This window comes from Lagopus muta, chromosome 7, assembly GCF_023343835.1.
Source record: "Lagopus muta isolate bLagMut1 chromosome 7, bLagMut1 primary, whole genome shotgun sequence".
Lineage (NCBI taxonomy): Eukaryota > Metazoa > Chordata > Aves > Galliformes > Phasianidae > Lagopus > Lagopus muta.
Genome location: NC_064439.1, coordinates 6,928,763 through 6,948,366, shown reverse-complemented (window position 1 = coordinate 6,948,366; position 19,604 = coordinate 6,928,763). Strand labels below are relative to the sequence as shown.

Sequence of the window (19,604 nt, the reverse complement as noted above, 5' to 3'; positions counted from 1 at the left end):
GCGCGTGAGGGGCCGGGCGCGGGCAGAGCTGTCACGGAGCCCCGCCGCCCCCCCCCCGTGCCCGCCGCTCAATGCCATTTTCAGAGGGGCTCTTCTTTCTTTCTTCCTTCTCCTCCTCCTCTCCCCTTTGCACTTTCTCCTCCTCCTCCTCCTTTTTCACCTTTGTCTCCCTCCGCCTGTTTTCCCCGCACACTTTTCTTCTCCCGTCCCTATTCCTCGCCTCTTTCTTCGGAGTTGCTCTCTTTCCCTTCCCCTCTTCCTCCTCTCTCTCCGGCCCTCCTGGATACCGATGCCGTTCCCTCTGCTTGCTCGTCGCTCTCCCCGTTCCTCGGCTCTCTTCTCCAGGACGCTGCCTGGATATGGAATATCGCTCCCTGCTCCTCGCTTATCCCTATCCCACCCCCTTCCTCTCTTTGAGGAAGAAAAGACGGTTCTTCCCTTCACGCTCACGCTTCCCCCCCCCACCCCCACCCCCCCGAACACGCAAAGTTGAGGCAGAGTTTCCTTGGCCGAGAGGCTGACGGCGCTCGGGGAGCTGTCAAGCGGTGGCCCCGGGCTGTGGGGAGAGAGCGGGGCCGGGGGCCGCCTCCTCCTCCCCGTGACAGAGCTCCCTTCCCCTGCGTGGGGGGAGGGCGGAGGACGGGGCGCGGGCGCCCGCCGGGCTCCGAGCGGGCAACTCGGCGCGGGGATGCGGGGGAGCAGCGCTCGGGGCCGCCGTGCTGCCGCTGCTACGTGAGGCGTCGGGGCACGGCGCGGCGCCCGCCCCTCTCGGGGAGCCGCTTGGGGACTGGCTGCGCTCGGCTGCGGTTGTCTGTGAGGGGTCGGAGCTTGAGCTGGAGGCAGCGGCAGCAGGACAAAGCCGGCCGAGCGCGTTTTTGTTTTTTTGTTGTTTTTTTGTTTTTTGTTTTTTGTTTTTCCTGTGTGTGTGAAGAGATACAATTGTGAGCGAAATAGGAAGTCCGTGCGGAGAGTTTGGTGGAGTCGCGGGGACTGCGAGTTGGTTTCCCTTTGTGTTAAAGGGCCGCTCTCGCTCTGACGTCAGCTGCGCGCATTTAACCCGAGGCGCCTCGCTCCGCGCCCGCCCCGCGCTGCGGGAGCTGCCCGCGCCCCACAGCCGCTCTGCTGGGCGGCAAACGCGCACCGAGGGCAGGATTTTCCTCTGCTGCAAATTTTCATATGGCCGGAGCTGAAAGGAATTGCCAAACGCGCACGAAATCGTTAGTTCCTCACGCTTCGGGTTGATTTCCGTGTGTAGGAGCCAAACCTTAGGTGAGAAACTTGGGAGCGTCTGGTTTTGTGCGAAAGTTTTAGGAAGAAAAATGGAAATACTTCAGAAACGTATCTGTCTGTACAAAGAGCAAAGCGGTGTGACCTGTGAGAACTGACAGACCCTGCACGCCAACTCGAGGCTGAGCAAAAAGTGGGTGCTAAAGTGGCAGCTCCTTCCTTTCAGTTGAGTTCTGGGGATGTTTTCAGCTTGCTTTAGAAGGAAATGAAATTTTCCTGTAAAAATATGTGCGTATGTGAACGTGAGGCCGCGTGTTGTGTCAGACCCAGAGATGAGCTGTGAGGAAAATTAAAGCTGATCAGTACTCTTTTTCTTCCCATTGTGGCTATGCCTGCCTGGTGAGCGTGGCTGGTGTCCTGTGTCTGTATGGAAAGCTGTTATGTGGGTACAGCTGCTATCAGCCCTGAATGCTTTTGAAATGAGTTTTATTAAAATAGCAATTCCCCCCCCCCCTTTTCCATGTGGAGATTGGTCTTCAGCTGTATCAGTTTGGTGGAAAAATAGTTTTATTTCGTATCTTTTATTATTTGCAGAATAGTGATTAACCAGCTAAACGAATGCAGAAGTAAAACAAGTAGAAGTGATTCCTCTTCTTTTCATAGGGCTGCTTGTCTCCCTTTTCACTTCTGTGTTTCCTGGTTGGGTTGGCATGCCTCATGAAAACCACGTATGTCAGATCATTCTCTGTGCCGTAATCACACATCTGAATCACTGTTAGCCAGTCAAATTGTTCAACTGCTTAATCCCATTGTAGGAAATGTTGCACTGAATGTTCAGTCTAAGTAGTGGTAAAACGGAGAGCCCTGCATTAAAACAGAATAACCCAAAAAGAGTATTTCCTAAGCTATGGGAGCCTCCATTAGAAGAATGGTACCATATCTGAGAATGCTGCTTGTTGGTTTTTAACTTCCTTGAAGACAGTGTTCTTACATGAATTTGATGAGTTTAAGAGGACAGATGGAAAACTGCCTTGAATCTGCTTCTGTGAGATGCCAAGCTTGTGGTAAGGGATGATAGGGTTCTTCCAGTAGGAAAGCTCTGTGCAGATCTCTGTTATCCCATATCTTACCTGGTTATCAGTATAATTCCAGTGGTGCTGGGGACACAGTTATGTTTAGGAAACTGAGGAGGTTCCTTTTAGATGGGGTTTTGTTGTGGTGCCGGTACTGGAGTTACTGGTGGCAGAACATGGAGTTAGAGGGGCTGTCCATCACCATTTGAAGGATCCTGCTTTGTGAATAGCATTGTCAGGAGACTTAATCTCGGATGAACAGTTCATTTTTGTTATTTATATTGTAATCCTAGAGGCCAGGGCACCGTTAAGCTACATACAGTATGGATGCATAAGCAAATATTGCTTCTGCACAAACAATTTATTCATTTAAATGGGAAGATAAGGTGGCATGTAAATGTAAGGAAGGTACTGGGAAAGCGTGAGGGAGCTGTGAGAAAGCTGTGAGCAAAAGAATGTACAGAAGTTTGAGTACCCCGACTATCTCAGCATCACTGAATGATTCATAGGTATCAGACTTGCAGGATATATTTGAAGGAAGGTAGCACTGTCACCAGAAGGGTTATCGCGGATAACTTGTTTCCTGTCTCAAGTGCAAGACAAACACTTGTATTTTCTTCCTTACTTTCTGACAACAGGCTATCTGTATAGAGCTCAGATACAAATTCAAGAGGTGGAGCTCAAAAGGCCGTGCACAGCCTTGGCACTGAGAGCAAGGTTCTTGACATAGTTCACAAGGAAGAACGTAAAGAACCGTAATCATAGCGGTGAATGAGAAAAATGTTTTTGAAATGCCAGCTTTCAAATGAATTTAAGTGTCAAGATTGCATTTACCAAAGGAAAAAAAACAAAACAAAACAGAAAAACAAACACCAGAAGGAAGTTGCATTACTGAAGATAGAAAAGGATGTAGGAGACAAAAAAAAAAAAAAAAAAAAAGAATCTGAATCTTGTGGGTATTGTTCATAGAAAATGGATGTAATTAGGGACCTTCTTATCTCATTAACTGAAAAGTCTGAAATCCTGGAAAATTAGCTCCTGTGTTTGGATGATTACTCCTCAACTTCCATGCTGTGTACCTGAATGGTAGGAATGTGATAGAGAAGAAGTTGCAGGGGAAGAGTGCATGGTCTGTTCTGATTGCTGTCATTGCATGAGCAGCTGGTTGTTGGTCAGAACGTATCAGAATAGTGTTTTGTGGTCTGTTGTAAGTAGTAGAGCTTTGCTGATCTACACAGGGTATAAGGACACCAACATTGTTGTTCTTAACAAAAATGTAGCAGAAGTCTCACTGATTGTAATCGTGATAAGTTGGTTGCCTTTAAGTCATGTCTAAGTTCACTTTAAATGTTATATTCGGCATCTGTCAGGCTGCTCATCTGTTACAGATTTTGCAAATGTGTGTATAGTTTGAAACAGAATAGGAAAATGATTTCAAAAAGCCTGGAATTTGTCAGTTGAAAACCTTTGGTGTTTAATTTAAGTATCTCTGAGTTATTTTCATCGTAGTTATTGCTTGCTTGTGTTGTCCAGTGTAAGCTGCAGTAGGATTTCAAAGGCCATAGATTTCATACGTGCAGATAGTTTTGAGGACACGTAAGCATGGTGTTATTGCCAGGAAATGATTATTTAAGGATTTTTATCATTACTTTAGCTGGATTTGCAATAGAGCAGGCCAGTATTTAAGGATACCTACGCTCATTTCAAAAGAACCTTAACGTGTTGGATCTCTTTGCTTTCTAGCTCAGTTGTGTGTCTGTAATTCATCACACACCTTTCCTGTGATGCTTGTCTTTACTTTCCTGCCCTGTTCTCGCTTAAAAATGTAACATTTGCAAATGTCAAATTTGTGTTGTCTTAAACAATTAAAATGTTCATAGCTGGAGAAAATCACTGCTACCTATCATTGAAAGACAGGTCTTTGGATGTATAGGTTTTGTACAACTGTTGTATGATGGATAGGGGTTAAAGTACCAAGGCAAACAGGGGGCTGTGCTTCTGCCTCTGCCTACCACCTAACAAAAGGCCTGGGCCAAAAGCCAGAAGGTGTGTGTTAGATCTCACAGTGTGAAGAGGGGAGGTGTTGGAATAAGGCTTTATTATCAGCACATGACGTGGGCCTTTGGAAGGTCTCTGTCTGGTCTGTTGTGGAACAGCAGTTAGCTACATGCAGTAGGGTCCCAGGGCAGCTCATGGCCATCTTCTCCCACTGCCCCCATTGCTTTACATCCACCTTCACCTGAGGAATTCCGTTACCAAGCAGTTGCCATACTGTCACGTGCTGCTGTTGCATTGGAGCCTGGCTTAAACGGATCACGGTTCTGTTTTGCTCGGGAGCTTCTGGTAAACGATGTCAGCATTTATCTTTTGATTTGCAGTTCCTGGTGGGAATTCTGTGATAGATGACAGTGGGTTTTATAGAATTGTTTTGCAGCATTGTCAGAGTTGTTAAAATGTTGATTAATGTGAATTGATGTCTTCAGTTGTGTATTAAAGGTGAGTTTAGGCTCACTGTTGGACACAGATATTTTTCAATAGCCTTCGCCTATTGTTTTCTCAATTTAAACCAGACCATGCTTACAAACAGAGATTGCTTTGAGACTTTTTTGGACAGTTTTCCATTCCAGCTGTTAGTTTGTTACTGTTTGTGTTTGATAACCCATTGAATTTCTGTAGTACTTCTCATGAAAGGACCCCCAAGAGCTATCAGACAGAATCACGACAGGATCGTGACAGATCAAGCATCGTGACTGTTTGGGAAATATCAGTGGCATGTATTGGTCATAAGCAGTGTCTTTGCAGATGTAGGAATGGGAACACAACCTCTTGCTTTCCACCCTCTTATCCAACCACCCACCAGACATCATTTCATCCTATATTCGGTGACAGGGGCAACTTTTCCCAGCTTCAAAAATAAATCACTGTTTTTTTGGCTTTGCTTATGGGCTTTATTTTTTTTTTCCTCCTTATTAGTGTGTTCAACTCCTACTAACTTCATGCTCTAGCAAGATAATTGGAAATGGACATTTCTAACTCGTAGGCTTGGCTGTCCCACAGCAAGCGTTGGAGGGATGGCAGGGTCATGTATAACTTGGGAAAAATAGATGTTCTTTATCTAGCACAGAGGATTACACCCCTGTGTTATTTAAACACTAATGCTGTGGGTTTAACATTTTACCAAATGTTATCATATGTACACTAAAATGCCAGGAAGTGGGGAAATTAAGCTACTGGCAATTTCAAGAACCATTGAAAGCTTTTCTCTTTTCTGTTCAATGTATTTGATTATCAAGTCATACAATTTGCATGATTCCTATTGTCGGGATAAATACAGATAACCAGGGTTTTATGGTAGCAGATCTGGTTTACTATAGAAATAACTTGTGTTTAATTTCTTTTTTACACTGTTTTGTACTAGAAGCATGGCACTAAACATTCCCATTCTTGCCATATCTCAGTTTCTCAGCTGGGATGTTCAAAATGAGTTTGGGCACTTGACTTGAAGAACTGCATTCAGTAATCTCTTCCAGTAGCACTGGTGTTTTCTTTCATTCGAGGTAAATGGGATAAAGTAGGGAAAAGCCCTTAAAATCTACAATATTTATTGCAGTGAGTGCATGGAGTGCATCAGGTGGTTATTTTCTCCAAACACTGTAAGTCTTAAGCTGGTTCTGGTGGCAAAAAGCAGCAGCTCTGCTCCCTCCCTGTGCCACCAGCTGTTTGTTCTCTCCCTTGTGCTGACCCAGGCGTTCGTGTAGCCATGTGGTGAACTGCATTGGAAATTGATCTGGGTTGAAACGAACCTGGCAAAGAAATGTGTTTGTGATAGCATAAGGGAGGAGGCCAGAGCAAAAGGAGCCAGGGTGCAGAGAGACAGAGCTTATGTCCTGTGGTAACACTGCCAGCCTCAAGTGGCTGCGAAGCTGAAGCCTGGGTTGTCTGTAATTGGAGGGTGTGGGTGGTTTTCCTTTGGCTGGCTCCAATAAATTCTTCAATACAGGAGATTGTAAGAATTCTCATGACCTGTAGGCACGCTATGTGTGCTAGTTGGTCCTTTACAGAAATGCTATCGAGAGGGTTCTTTGTAACACTTAAACAGGTGAATCTAATCTGCCTCATGCTTGCCCCCAAATGCATGTACCTGTAGTCTGATTAAATCAATCAATCAAATCACTTTGGTCCACTGAAATATTCCTAAACTACGTATTTACAGTACCCTAAATTAATACTACAAATGCAGTATTTTATGTTAGTAAGCAATTCCTGATATTCTGAAAGCTCCTTCCTGAGGTACTTCAACATGCGAGCACTATAATAAAATAACACTGCATGTTGCTCCTTCCAAAGTATTCTTTCCTTTATCTTTTTTGGAAGTATTAAATCACATGAGTACCAAATCCGATGGTAGCCATTCCAACAGAAATATATATGTACAAATTTGCAATGCTGTGTTCATCAACATTGTCAAATCAGGATATTCCCCTTCAAACTGAGGGCTTTTTTCTCTTCTTCTGTATCACTACAGGCAATAAATTCCAGTTTTTTCTTTTGCCCTCAGAGACGTGCAGTTGAATTGTTTGTATGGTACAGTAAAGTAAAAGGATGTTTGTTAGTGAAGAAGTGGTCCAAATGCAGTCTCTGCTGTGAAGCATTGTCAGCTTGTAGAGCTGTGTCTGGAAGTCCCAGCTAATCCCAAATGACTTCTGGAACATGCCAAGGTTTGTGGGACCTGGATTGCTTGAGTAGTAACAGCATCAGCCCTCCTGTCTGCTGCTGACAGTCTTGGCTATGTGGTGATGTTGGCCAAAGGTTTCTCATCCCAATGATGTGGTGGCTCCATGGACAGGAGCTATATTGTGTTAAAGGTTGGTAGATTTGATTGGTGACCTCATTGGTAAGTGTGATCTGTTCAGGCATTTTCCCAAGTGTGGAGTTCAGAAGCAAAATGGAATTCTTTTAAATAAAACGATTATTTAGTTGTGCTGTATTGCCTGTATATATTGCCTGTATTGTGCTGTATATACATGAATGAAGCTGTATGGCCAGAAAAGACTTCAGGCTGATCTTGCTCATCCTTCTGTGCTGTGTGCTGGTACAATTTCTGACAAATTGTTTTCAAAGTATTTGTTGAACGCAGTTCCAGTCCATCCCTAGGCAATCAGTTTCAGTAACTAATTTTCCAGAATAAGTGTTCTTTACCATGGATTAAGCCAGTTTTGGCTTGCACTGCTCAGTTAGGACTTCCCGGAGGCAATAATGAAAACAGTTCTTATAATAAACATTTATTTGTTAGGAGGTTGTCTCCTGTGTTAAGCCTAACCTCCGTTAATGTATTTCAGGATAAGATTCACCTTCACTGATAACGGCATCGCAATGTTGACTGGCTTGGTTTATCTTTACAAAGTTTGCTCATCCTATTCAGTTTCACTTGGCCGACATGAACCGCTTTTCCGTTTGTCAGAATAATTCTCTAATAAGATCTTGTCCTCTAAAATGTTCATTATAACCCCTGCCTCAGCCATGTGCCATACACGGCTCTTCTGTTTCTTCACGCAGCCCCGAAGGAAGGACAGCCTTGTAATGTTCTCCCACCTTGTCTGAAAATGGCTTGCAAATAAATGCCCTGTACTTCAATGCTGCCCACCTGTCTTAGGGCACTGTCATCGAAGATGATCACTGATGGCTTAGAGATGAATTCTCTTTGTTTCTGAAGCAGAGGGTGAATTGCTTCTAGTCCTGCTGACTGAAATTCCCCTGATTGTTTAGCCTAATAACAAAATCAATTTTTACTATTAGCTATAAGAAGTCTATTTTATGAAGACTGAAACGCACAGAACAGCATTTGATTTGGTTTTGTTATCCGTTTGTTCTTCAGTAATGTTATGTACTGACTTTTTTGTCTTTATTCTTACTTCTAAAATATTTCTGAAACTTTGTGTGCCTTTTATATGGCACAGTGGTAATAATGCATGCTGTGCTTTTATCTCTTCCGATTTTTATCCCTGACGGTTTATGCCGTTCTGTGTACTCATTAAAATGCCCTTGTTTCCATTCCTAATATGATTCTTTTTAGTTTCAGACCCTTATTACTGGCTGCTTTTTATGCAGCCCGTATTCATAGTACATTTCCTATCTTTCCCCTGTGTTGCAATACTTTGCCATTATGTGTATTCCAGTACAATAACTGCCAGTCCTCCTTTAAATCACATTCTCAAGAGATTCTAGCAACAAGTTCAAAGAGTTGGTTGAAATTTGCTTTTCTTCTTTCATTTAATTGAAGATAATTTTTTTTTCTCCTTCTTCTACTGCTCTCATTTTTCCCTTTCCTTGGCACTGTGAGTGTTTCTCTTTACCACTTGCAGCCAAATCTCTGTACACGTTTAGATTTTTAAAATGGAGCCGGCCCTAATAGAGCAAAGTGTGAAAGAACTGCTCTTCTGGCATCCTCAGCTCTGTGAAACACTTGTCCTCAAAATTTTTCAGAAAATTGTGCGGCTGTTTGTTCAGTTCTTTTGGCTTCTATTCAATATTTGGATGGCGAAGGCCTCCTCTTAACCTCAAGTTACAAAAAGGTTTGAAAGCTCCTGTTAGCTGCTGAAGAAGTTCCTGTCTTCTCTGGATGGTTGGACAGTTTTTTTGTCCCCAACCTTTTGGGGCTTCACTCCCCAGTTCCATTCTCTGTTGCTTATGGTTTTGTTTGCTTCTGCTCCTGCCTTTTTCCCCTTCTGTTTGTTCAGTTTGTTTTCTTTTTTTTTTCTTCTTTTTTTCCCCCTTCTTCTAATAAAAGTGTGTGATTGTGGTGGTTTTGGTTTTTTCTTCTTACCGCAGCACACTGAGCTGCGTGCGAGTAGGACTTAGAAATGGACCAGATGCTTTTCATTGTGAAGAAAGGCTTGAAAAGGGGAATTTTGAAATAAAATTGAGAATAAGGACAAAAGAACCGTTCTTTGAATCTGGCAATTTCTACGTTCTCAATTCTCAGCTGTGCTTGTTGTGCTGATGAGCAGCAGTGCCCTGGCCCCTGCAGCGCCCAGGTTCTTCATAGGCTGTGGCTGTGGATGGCGGGAGGGAAAGCTTGCAGTCACTGGCTGCCATTGCTGGCTTATTGCTGTGGTTGTTGCAGGCTGCCAGCACTTCCCCAAACAGTTCTGAGGGCCAGGAGCCTGTGTGGGCCGTGCACCATTTTGGATTCTGTTTACGTGTGGCTGCTTTGTTTTGGAAGCTGAGAATCTGGTCATGCGGCTGCAGGCTGTCCTGTGCTACTTGGTCTGAAGGCCAACGTTACCAACTGTGTTTAATTCACCAGAATAATGAAAACCGGTGTTTTTCTAGGAGTTCAGTGAGACTGACACAATTCTCATCAGTTTTACTTCCAGCCTCCTGGGCAAACACTGCCACAGTTAATGTTCTCTAACCCACAGGGACATAAGTTTAGGGAGAACAGCTCGCAGCAGAATTGATCTAGAGGGAGCAGGGGAGGTGGGGTGTATATGGCATAAGGCGCTGAGAAACCTTGGCTTTCACTGCTTCTTTAGTCTTCTGACACACAATTTTTCCTGGTTCATATTTTGCATAATTAACCTTGCATCTCTGATAGAGGTTTATACAAAGGCAAGTGCAAAACAGATTCAGCGGGAATTCTAATTTATTTTTCTGCCCGTGTCTTCGAGAAACCCTTTAGGAGAGAACTGGGCCCAGAAATGAGGCAGGAGAGAGGGAGGGGGAAGGGACTCAGGAAATAAGTGATCTGTAAGGAAGATTATTTAAAGAAATTATTTCCCTACGGTCTTCAATAGAGCAGTAGCGGTGAGGCTGGCTCCTGGCTGGCTATTCTGTAACCTCTTTTTTCTAATGGAGGGAAAGATATTCTTTGTCATGTGCTGTGTACAGCTTGGAGATAAAATCAAGTATTTTTAACATATGTTTGTTGGTGAAGAATAAATGATAATGAAAATGGTGACGCAGATATTTTGTGTACTTTTCATGTGGTCTTCTCAGCTAAGTGTACAGTGGTAGCACGGAACAGGGAAGGTGCTGTTGGTTGTGTACCTGCTTTACAGACAGGAAGGGAATCTTGATCTCAAGGCTCGTTACCAAAGCAGTTATTGGGGGAGGGGTTAAATTACTGACAATGTAAATAGATGTTCTTTTAAGAATGCTTTCAGTTCACTTTTTTTTCAATGAATGTGTCTTATTTTTTTCCCTTTTTTTGCTTCAGTCTTGGTCTCAATAATCTGTTTTTTCAGTTGTTATCTTGCTGCTTTAGAAGCTTTTTTAGGCCAAAGGTTCGTGTAATATGCAAGTATTTCTTGTCCACGCTTACTTAGCTTGCCCACACTTTAAAAAAGTCAAACCATAACTGTCTTGAACATGTACAGACATGCTGAGTTGAAGCTCAGGCTTTATCTTCCATGATGCAGTTTTCCACATTTATCAGAATTTTGAAAAAATATGGTGATAGATTTTTGTTCTCTGTTCTTGTCTGTGACTGCAAGGGCTGTTAGATGGAGTCGTTTGGGTTTTTTGAGCTGTAGCCTAAACTGAACTTGGGGAATAGGCAGCTGTGTGGATGTGACCCTGTCACGTGGTGCAGCAGTGTATTCCACTGCAGCTATTAGTAATGGGCCTTGGGGACAGGGCAGAGGCAGAATTCTAGCTCCTATAGTCATGCCACCTCAGTTTCTTATTCAGCAGCATTGTGCTGCTCTGCTTTCTAGCTGTTTTCTTTCAAGAGTTGAAAAGAATAGTGATATTTATTTTACTATCCTAAAGGCGCTTACTAATGCATGGTAGGAAGTGTGCTTGAATTCTGCTGAAGTCTGTGTGCTTGGTTAGAAGAGAGAAGTAGACGCCTCTGAAATGCGGTGCAGTAGGGCTGAGGAAGGTCTGAGCAGGCACTGTTTGGAGCCTAATGGGCAACCCAAGACCGAGAGTTGTGCATGTGAGGTTGGCCATCTGAACATCACCTGAGTGTCCTGATGGCTGCTGGCTGAACTTGCTCTGGTTGGGGCATAAGTTATTTCTGATGAGGTCCCACCACCATGTTGTAGCACTGTGTGTAATCACAGAGCTATGTAAACAACTAATTGAACTTCAGAAGTATTTGCAGTCCACTTTGGTAGCTGACAGTGTTTGACCTGCTTTGAGCAGGAGGTTGGGTGAGATGACCTCCAGAGGTCTTTTCCAGCCTGAGTTATCCTGTAATCCAGTTCTACATCCACCTCTTCTAATGGTCCTGCCCATTATTTCTGTCATATCAGTTGCTTTTACACAGCTACGTGTAATAACCTTTATTTTAGAGATGTTTTCATGTATTATTTCTTAAAAGTAGTTCACTGTATCTGTTTAATTTTCTGTATTTCCTATTCTGTCAGCTGAGAGTTGCCTTATTTCTTAATCCATGATCCCCCATGCAGTAGATAAATGATTGCTTCCCAACAGGTTTTCACAAACAGTGTCACCTGACATCCAGATTTCCTTCTTAAAGTGCATTTGGAAAAATATGTGGTAGAAGAGGGGAAGGCTATTTTGACTAAAGAGTTTGTCACATTTTGTGTTCTGGCGTACAGTTTTGTCCTGCTTGCACTAGAAATTAACAACTCATGTTACCAGCAGTGAGCCATTTTCTGACTCATAGCCTGTGCCTGTTTAGATATAGCTTCTTCTCCACCTCTTTTTGTGTTTTCTTTTCAACTTGTGTTCTGTTTGTCTGTATCGATTTTCAGTTCTTTCCAAACTCATTTGCTCACACCTTTGTTTTTGTTTCCAGTAAGCAGTACTGCATTATGATTTCAATCAGAAGCAGAATTTGGCCATACAGCACTTTGTATTGATGTGCAATGACACACATCACAACATTTGTGTTTCTTCTGCACTGGTTCTATGAGAAAGCAGCATGTGATGTGCTGCTTCAATCACAGGTAGCAGAGTTCTGAGAGGAAAGAGAAGAAGCAAGTAAGGAAATTTGAGATTTCTGGAGGTGTTATGAGATTTGAAGACCTGTATTTTTATTTCAGATAGTTCTTCAGAGATGCTTTTGACCTGATCTAGTCTGCTTATCCATTGAAATCACTATTTACTTGTGGACAAGATCCAGTGATACTTGATGAGCTTAAGCTACGTTGAGCTGTATAATGCTGATGCTCTTTTGGAAGGTATTGGCCATAGAGGTGGAAGGGTGCACTTACTGTTCTGTTCTTCCCTCACATTCACATCTGTTGTGTGCTGTAGCTGTGCACTGCGTGCTGTTCTGCTGTCGTTGCTGCAGAAGTGGGGACCTTTGGCTGAAGCACAGGAAGGCAGCAGGAGAAAAACACCTTGAGCCTTCTCAGCAGTATTTGTCAAAACTTGTCTGTCAAAGCCCTAAGGACAGACTGAATTTGATGCTTTCTATTTAGAAATTTCAATTACCTAACCTATGTTACCATTCAAATTTTATATGACATCTTAGATGTAATGGCTTTAAATCAAATCAAATATATAATAATGTGTTATGGTTGACTGTAGTTAACACACATGGCACGTGTTCCTGGACAGTATATCGTGCTGTTTACTTGGTTTAGGTGAGGTATGGCCTGGTTGGTGCTCATGAGAAGATGGAGTAGGGAAGAGAAAAGAATATAGCTTAGCACCTCTGCCTGCCCACTTTTTTACCCTTTAGAAATGGGTAAATAGGTAGAAATCTATCTCCATTCAGTCTGCCTCAGTACATATTAGAAACTGAGAACTTGGAAAACCCTTCAAATGCAGTAAAAAAAAAAAACCAACAAACACACTACTATCTAATCTGTGCTTTGTTTGAAAAGTGGAAGTAACAGGGGGACTGTACTCATGGGAGAGGTTGGCTCAAGTTGGTTTGTAGCCGAAGGTATAAAATGGTGCTAGGAGGTAACTGGCCTTTAGCTTCCAGTAGAACTGCTGTGCTGAGGAAAATATTTGAGTTTCCTTTTCTGCTTGTTGTCTTTTTCTAGCTCGACTTATGGATTAATCTCAAGGTGTTATTACGATTTTATTGTATTATTGCTAGAAACCCATTGATGTCAGATCTAGAAACAGCAGGGCAGCAGCAGCAGAATTTTATTTAAGACGACCACGTTTTTGTGTTCTTTAATCTATTCATCATTGTCTCCTCAAGTCAGGGAGCTACCAAATGAGATGTGTGACCTAGCTATTGTAACCAAATAACAACTGTTGTGGGGTCCATCTCCCTTTCTCCTACTGGATTTGAAATTTAGGTGGGAATATATTGAATGTGGGACCTGATATGGTGTGTGGATTTCTCCTAGTTGCTGTGAAATATCATTCCCCAAAAATTAGACATTGTAAATAGGGCCTATAATAAACAGGTAAGACACGCCTGCTAAATATGTCTTGATTAACTCTAGGGAGTTGCATCCTCAGCTAATCAGTTTGAGTTTGGAAGAAAACAGCCTGGCATATGTATAGACATAAGTTTTTATCTTAATCATTAAATCCATAGCTTCTGTTCCTTAAAAAAAAAAAAAAAGTCTGTCTTTGGAGAGATGACTGATCCCATTTTTCCATGTACATTTTCTTGGCAGAAGTGTTGGCTGAAACAGTTTCAGCCTTGCCATCACAGTGACACACGCCTGTGGAGACGTGTGAATCAGGGCAGGGAATTGATGCAGACAGAATTGCTTTGCCTTTTCCCAGCGTCCTGCCCTGTTGCTTCCTGCCCACGGCCACACTGATCTGTCACCTGGCTCCTGGTGTGACCCAGCGCACAGCTGAGCCGGTGCGGGTTGGAGGCTGAGTGAAGGGGCACGGGATGGGATCAGCTTCACTTAGAAGTGCTGCCAGATGGGAAACCCAAACCCACGTCGTTCTGTAGCTCGTTGTGTGGTCCTATTGAAGGCAGGTTGTTTGGCCTGGTAGTACGCAGTCAGCACGGCTGGGGAAGGGTCGTGTCTAATTCTGTTGCAGTGGAAAAAATGACTGTTTGTTCTGAGAATGAATTAAATCTCACATCTTTAATATAAGAGAAACTGCAGTTTTGTGTTTGGAGCTCTCAGAAAGAGCAAGGCCAGCTAACGTGACTTCATTCCTGTTAGCCAGCATCTTGGGCTGCAGAACACTGGGGAAAAGTCCCGAGTGTAATTTGTTGTTATTATTTTAACCATCTCTTATTAAATTGCGTCTCACCTTGTTTGTGCTAACGTACTTTAACTTGTCAGGCAGCTTACCATTAGCTGGTGTGTTAAAACATGTGCGTTTTTAGCCCATAACATGTTGGAAAATGCCTCTAGATGTAAGGTACAGCAGCCCAAACAGCTCTGCATGTGAATCTGGGGCAGTGGCAGTGGGGAGGTGAGCTCTGCATTTGTGTCTCTAAATCACAGAATGGCCAGGGTTGGAAGGGACTTCAAGGATGATGAATCTCCAACCCCCTGCCACATGCAGGGCCACCAACCTCCACATTTAATACCAGACCAGGCTGCCCCGGGTCCCATCCAGCCTGGCCTTGAACACCTCCAGGGATGAGGCATCCACAGCCTCTCTGGGCAGCTGTTCCAGCACCTCACCATCTCTCATAGTAAAGAATTTCCCCCTGACATCCAACCTAAATCTTTCTTCCCTCAACTTAAAACCATTTCCCCTTGTCCTGCTGTTATCTACCCTTTCAAAGAGTAGATTCTCCCCTGTTTGTAGGCTCCCTTTAGGTATTAAAATGCTGCCATGAGGTCACTTTGCAGCGTCTTTTCTCCCTCAGCCTGTCTTCATAGGTCCCCTGATCATCTTCATGGCTCTCCTCTGGATCCTCTCCAACAGCTCTCTGTCTTTCTTGTACTGGGGGCTCCAAACCTGGACACAGTACTGCAGGTAGGGCCTCACAAGAGCAGAGTAGAGGGGGACAATCACCTCCCTGTCCCTGCTGGCCACCCCTCTTCTTTTGGAAGAAGGTGTCCCACGGGAAGTCCATGGAAGTAGGTGTGGGATGGGTGACATGGCTGCTCTGCAAAACCAAGTCCTGGAGCTCTCCGTCCCGACCAACAGACTGACACTTAACCTTCTCCCTGCAGAGTGGCAGTGCGTGGTTACTGGAGATGTGCTGATAGGGGCAGCTCGATAGCTCTTTGCAGCTGGGTACGATGCTGTGTACAAACATGGCTCAGTGGCTCTTAGACAATAGTTACTTGTGTTAGTGCAAACACATGGAGGTGGTTTTTCATGTGAGTGCTTTCCTTTTAAAAACGTTTATCTTAATCTCTGGTGAATTGGTTTGATAAAACTTTCCTGTAGGCCCTGGAGAGCATTCCCATTGGGAATGCAGATAGACAGCGCTGGGTGGGGGAAGGAGCTCCTGGCGCTGGGTTGGTTTCCTTCAGAGGTGAAATGGTCTCTGAGTTGCTAATGTGATCAAAACCAAACCAACTCAGTTAAAAACTAGGCACAGCTCAGCGTTATTTTCAGTTGCTCAGATAGGTCCGAGTGCTGTTAGCAGCACGTCAGCCCACGTCCCGCAGATGGCCGCTGTTTCACCAACCCATCCCAAAACTTCAGGAGGGTGGCACAAGCAAAGCAGCACCCAACAGCCGCTCCCCTCGGGTGTGGGAGAAGCTGAACAAAGGCAAGGGAGGCACAGCTGGAATTGGCAGATCCATGGCTTTCTGTGGCTGTGGAACAGAGAGCTGTGTAACAATTTCTTGACTCGTTTTCCTCCAGTGTCTGCAGAAGAAAAAAGATGGCAGGGCCATGAGGAGGGTTAGGAAGGGCCGGCTGCAGCCGGACGCTCCTCATGCTCGAGTCCTTATCTGCTTTCAGGCCGGGCTGGGAGAAGGATGGAAAAGCCAGACAAACGTTGAAAGGGGAAGAAAAATAAAAGCCACCTTAACGTGGAACGCCGAAACCACACTTCTCCTCGAACGGCCCCGAGCGGCCGTGCCGTGCCCGCAGCGGGATCCCGCGGGACGTGTCTAACTTTTCGGTGCCGCTTTGTTCAATGGGAACGCCAGGTCGGTGGGGGAAGGGAAGGAGAAGCGAACGGGGCAGCGCCGGTTCACCGCACCCCCGCAGCACGGGGGGCCGCGGGCCGCCTGTCGGACCCGCGCTCCGCCGCTCCCCGGGAGCGGCCTCGGGCAGCGCGTCCCGCCCCGAGCGTCCGCGCCGCGCTCAGCCCTGCGGCCGTGCAGCGGGCCGGGCGGGAGCTGCGGGCCTCCGCCGGGGGCGCTCCGCCGCTCTGCGCCGCGCCTCGCTCGCACAGCCCCGCTCCTGTGGGTGAGTCCGGGCCGCGCTTTGGCGGCGCCCGGCTGCGTCGGATCTACTTTCTCTAGCTCGGCTTTTTTTTTTTTTTTTTTTTTTTTTTTCCCTCCGCTTTTTTTTTTTTTTTTTTTTTTTTTTTTTTCTTTCCTCCCCTCCTCCCTTTTCTCCCCACCCCTTCTCCTCCGCTCCCCTCCCCCTCCTCCTCTCCCCTCCTCCTCCTCCTCCTCCGGCTCCAGCCTGGTTCGGGGAGGATCCCAGAGCCGAAGTTCCGAGGCCATCGGCTCTCTCGCGGCTCGCCGCCGCCATGGGCAGCGCGTAGGGCCGCCCCGCGGAGCCGCACCCGCAGCCTCTGGGGCAGCGCCGAGCCGGGGGGAATATGGCTGATCCGCGGGAGTGCTGAGCGCTCGGCGGAGGGCACCATGTAAAGAACTTCGCTTTCCTCCGGATCGTACGCGTGGGCACTGATGCCAGCCCCTCCATTTTCCGAAGGGGATTTGTGAGCGGTTCCGGAGGGCCGGGTTATGTTGCGTACAACCGATTCGCTGAGGGTGAGTGCGGCTGGCGGCTAACTTCTTTGTATTAAAGGGCAAAATGTGACAGGAGGCGCCGCGCTATATATGGCGATCCGTAGTGCCGGGGGTGGCACACGGGGGGGGCGGGGGGACGCCGGCGCTCAGCCCGGCGCTCAGCCCGGCGCTCAGCCCGGCGCTCAGCCCGGCGCTCAGCCCGGCGCTCAGCCCGGCGCTCAGCCCGGCGCTCAGCCCGGCGCTCAGCCCGGCGCTCAGCCCGGCGCTCAGCCCGGCGCTCAGCCCGGCGCTCAGCCCGGCGCTCAGCCCGGCGCTCAGCCCGGCGCTCAGCCCGGCGCTCAGCCCGGCCAAGTTCCGCGTCCAACTGATTGTCCCCAGCCATAAAAATAGAGGGGGGTGGGGAGAGCGAGGGGAAACAACAACAGAAAGCCCAGGGCTGGTCCCGGCCATTGGCTCCGGATGCCTGTTCACACCCATACCCACACGTGTGCGTGTACACACAGGTATTCCTTGAGATTCGTGACTTTATTTGGCTAGCTATAGCACAACTCTTTCTTATTCTTTTTCCATTTTTTTTTTTTTTTAGCAGTTTCATTTCCTGCTGTGAATTGCAGAGCGATGGGATTAATCTCTCCCCGCTATTTCGCAGCACTCCATACGTTCTAGTTGTGAGCTGAGTGCCATCTCAGCCCGCCTCATTCCCAAGCGTTCCTCTGGGCTGTTGGCATCGCTTTCCCAGCTGCCTTCGTTGGGACACAAACCCCAACCCCGCTGCTTCGGACCCGCGGCGCTCCCCGCACAAAATGGATGTGCGGAGCGTTGTGCCGCGCTGGCTGCCGTGGGAGAAGTGAGCGAATGGGTCTGAGGCACAGCCAGGATTATGTAACCATTGCTTTGGCAAACTTGTGCCATCTGGGAAGGGAAAGTATTTTGTTTCTGTCTTTTGATAAGGACGGAGGAGCGTGATGGCCCCTTTTCCCAGTGAGAATACTTAGTAGCAGGCTGATTTTCAAAACAAATGTGGTTCTACTTGGAGGCTGTGAGCAGTTATTTGTGTGGGTTGGTTTTTGGCTTTTTTTTTTTTTTTCTCCTAAGAAGCTGTTTTCAATCGTGGGTACGATTCTGATACAAAGTATTGGGTACCCACCAGCGAGTCGTTAGTTAATACTGTAACCAGTTTCGTTACATAATTGAAAAATGAGCCTTACCATTCTCCAGAAGAGCACTGTTTGGTGTAGTTCCAGTTCTTAAAGGAACTGAAGATTAAGTACGAAAGTGACTTCATTCCTTTTTCCTATGAGGAAGAGAAGCTGTCACAGGTCTGTATTCCCATCACAGAACGGAAGCACGTGTGGAGATCATAGACTCACAGAATGGCCTGGATTGAAAAGGACCACAATGATCATTTACTTTCAACCCCCTGCTTTGTGCAGGGTTGCCAACCACCAGACCAGGCTGCCCAGAGCCACATCCAGCCTCTGCTTATATAAAATACTGTGTGTCGAAGTAAACGATGCTGCTCAGCTGTAGCTCAGATCCAAGTTTTTCTGTACATCGTTGTGATGGTGCTAGGCTGGGTTTGATATTCCTACACAGCCAAACACACTTGCTATGGAGAACGCTGCAGCTTTCAGATTATTTTAGCTGCAAATATTTTAGCTGATTATTGGCAAGACAACAGGGAGAGGAGAAAAGATACTCATGCTGATGAGATGAGCTGCGTCTGTGCTGGCTGTTAATTTTGCTAATGACCACTCTACGTTTAATTCAGAAGTATTTGGTGTACACTTCCTTTACTGCCTTATTGTAGATATCCTTTCACTTAGTAATATGTTTGGAGCTTGAGTATCTGTACTTAATTGCTTCCCCCGCTTGCAGGTCTTTGCAAGCTGTTTTATGGCTCTTCTCTTGCATTGCATTTGTCCTGTGCAAGTGTTCTGCCTATGTGACATCCAGATCATTGTGTTTGTTTGTTTGTTGGTAGGGATCATTAATTTTGGTGTCATTATTCCACTGTTTCGTCAGGCTCTCTGCTCGGATGACTTACATCCTTTTTTTCCCTTTTTCCCTCAGACAGAGTTTTAGCAAAACTGCTCTTTGAAAGGGTTTTTTTTTTTGGGGGGGGGAAGGGGGGGCATTGCTGTCTCTTACATGTTTTGCCCATAGAAATGAGTTATATCACCTGAGCTTTCTTTGTGTGACTGTTCATTGGAGTAGCCTGAAAGTGATCTCTTAAAGGTGAACAGCTGAGCAAAAGTGAAAGCAAGCCATGTATTCATTTCTGATTTTGTTCTAAGGGCCATTTGGCACCTGCATTTCCAGCCTGAAACATAGTCAGCTCCTTAAAATAATGTCAGAAATATTCTGTTATCATCACCAGGCTCAGTTCTTATGACTGCAACTGTGCCTCTCTTCTTTATGTGCAGATGGAAAACGTTGTGCAGGGCAGCATGTGCTTGCTATGCAATTCAGTATAATGCTCAGCCCAGGATGAAGGGAATCGGGCTCTGGAGTGCTGTCTGAAGCACACTGAGCACTTTAAGAGCTGAAAGAAATA

The 19,604-nt window shown here is 45.7% G+C and overlaps 1 protein-coding gene across 14 annotated transcripts in view; it reads left to right on the top strand.

Moving 5' to 3' along the window:
- Nucleotides 1–19,604, top strand: part of KMT2C (lysine methyltransferase 2C) — a 187,526-nt gene that overhangs the window by 409 nt on the left and 167,513 nt on the right. The window contains exon 1 of one of the 14 annotated variants that reach the window (XM_048951491.1): nt 794–1,269. The exons of 12 other annotated variants lie outside the window; for them this stretch is intronic. The gene's annotated coding sequence lies outside the window, so the exon portion shown is untranslated. Of the gene's footprint in view, nt 1–793; nt 1,270–16,724; nt 17,069–19,604 lie in introns of those variants that run through there. One more of the 14 variants, XM_048951490.1, reaches the window with a different exon arrangement.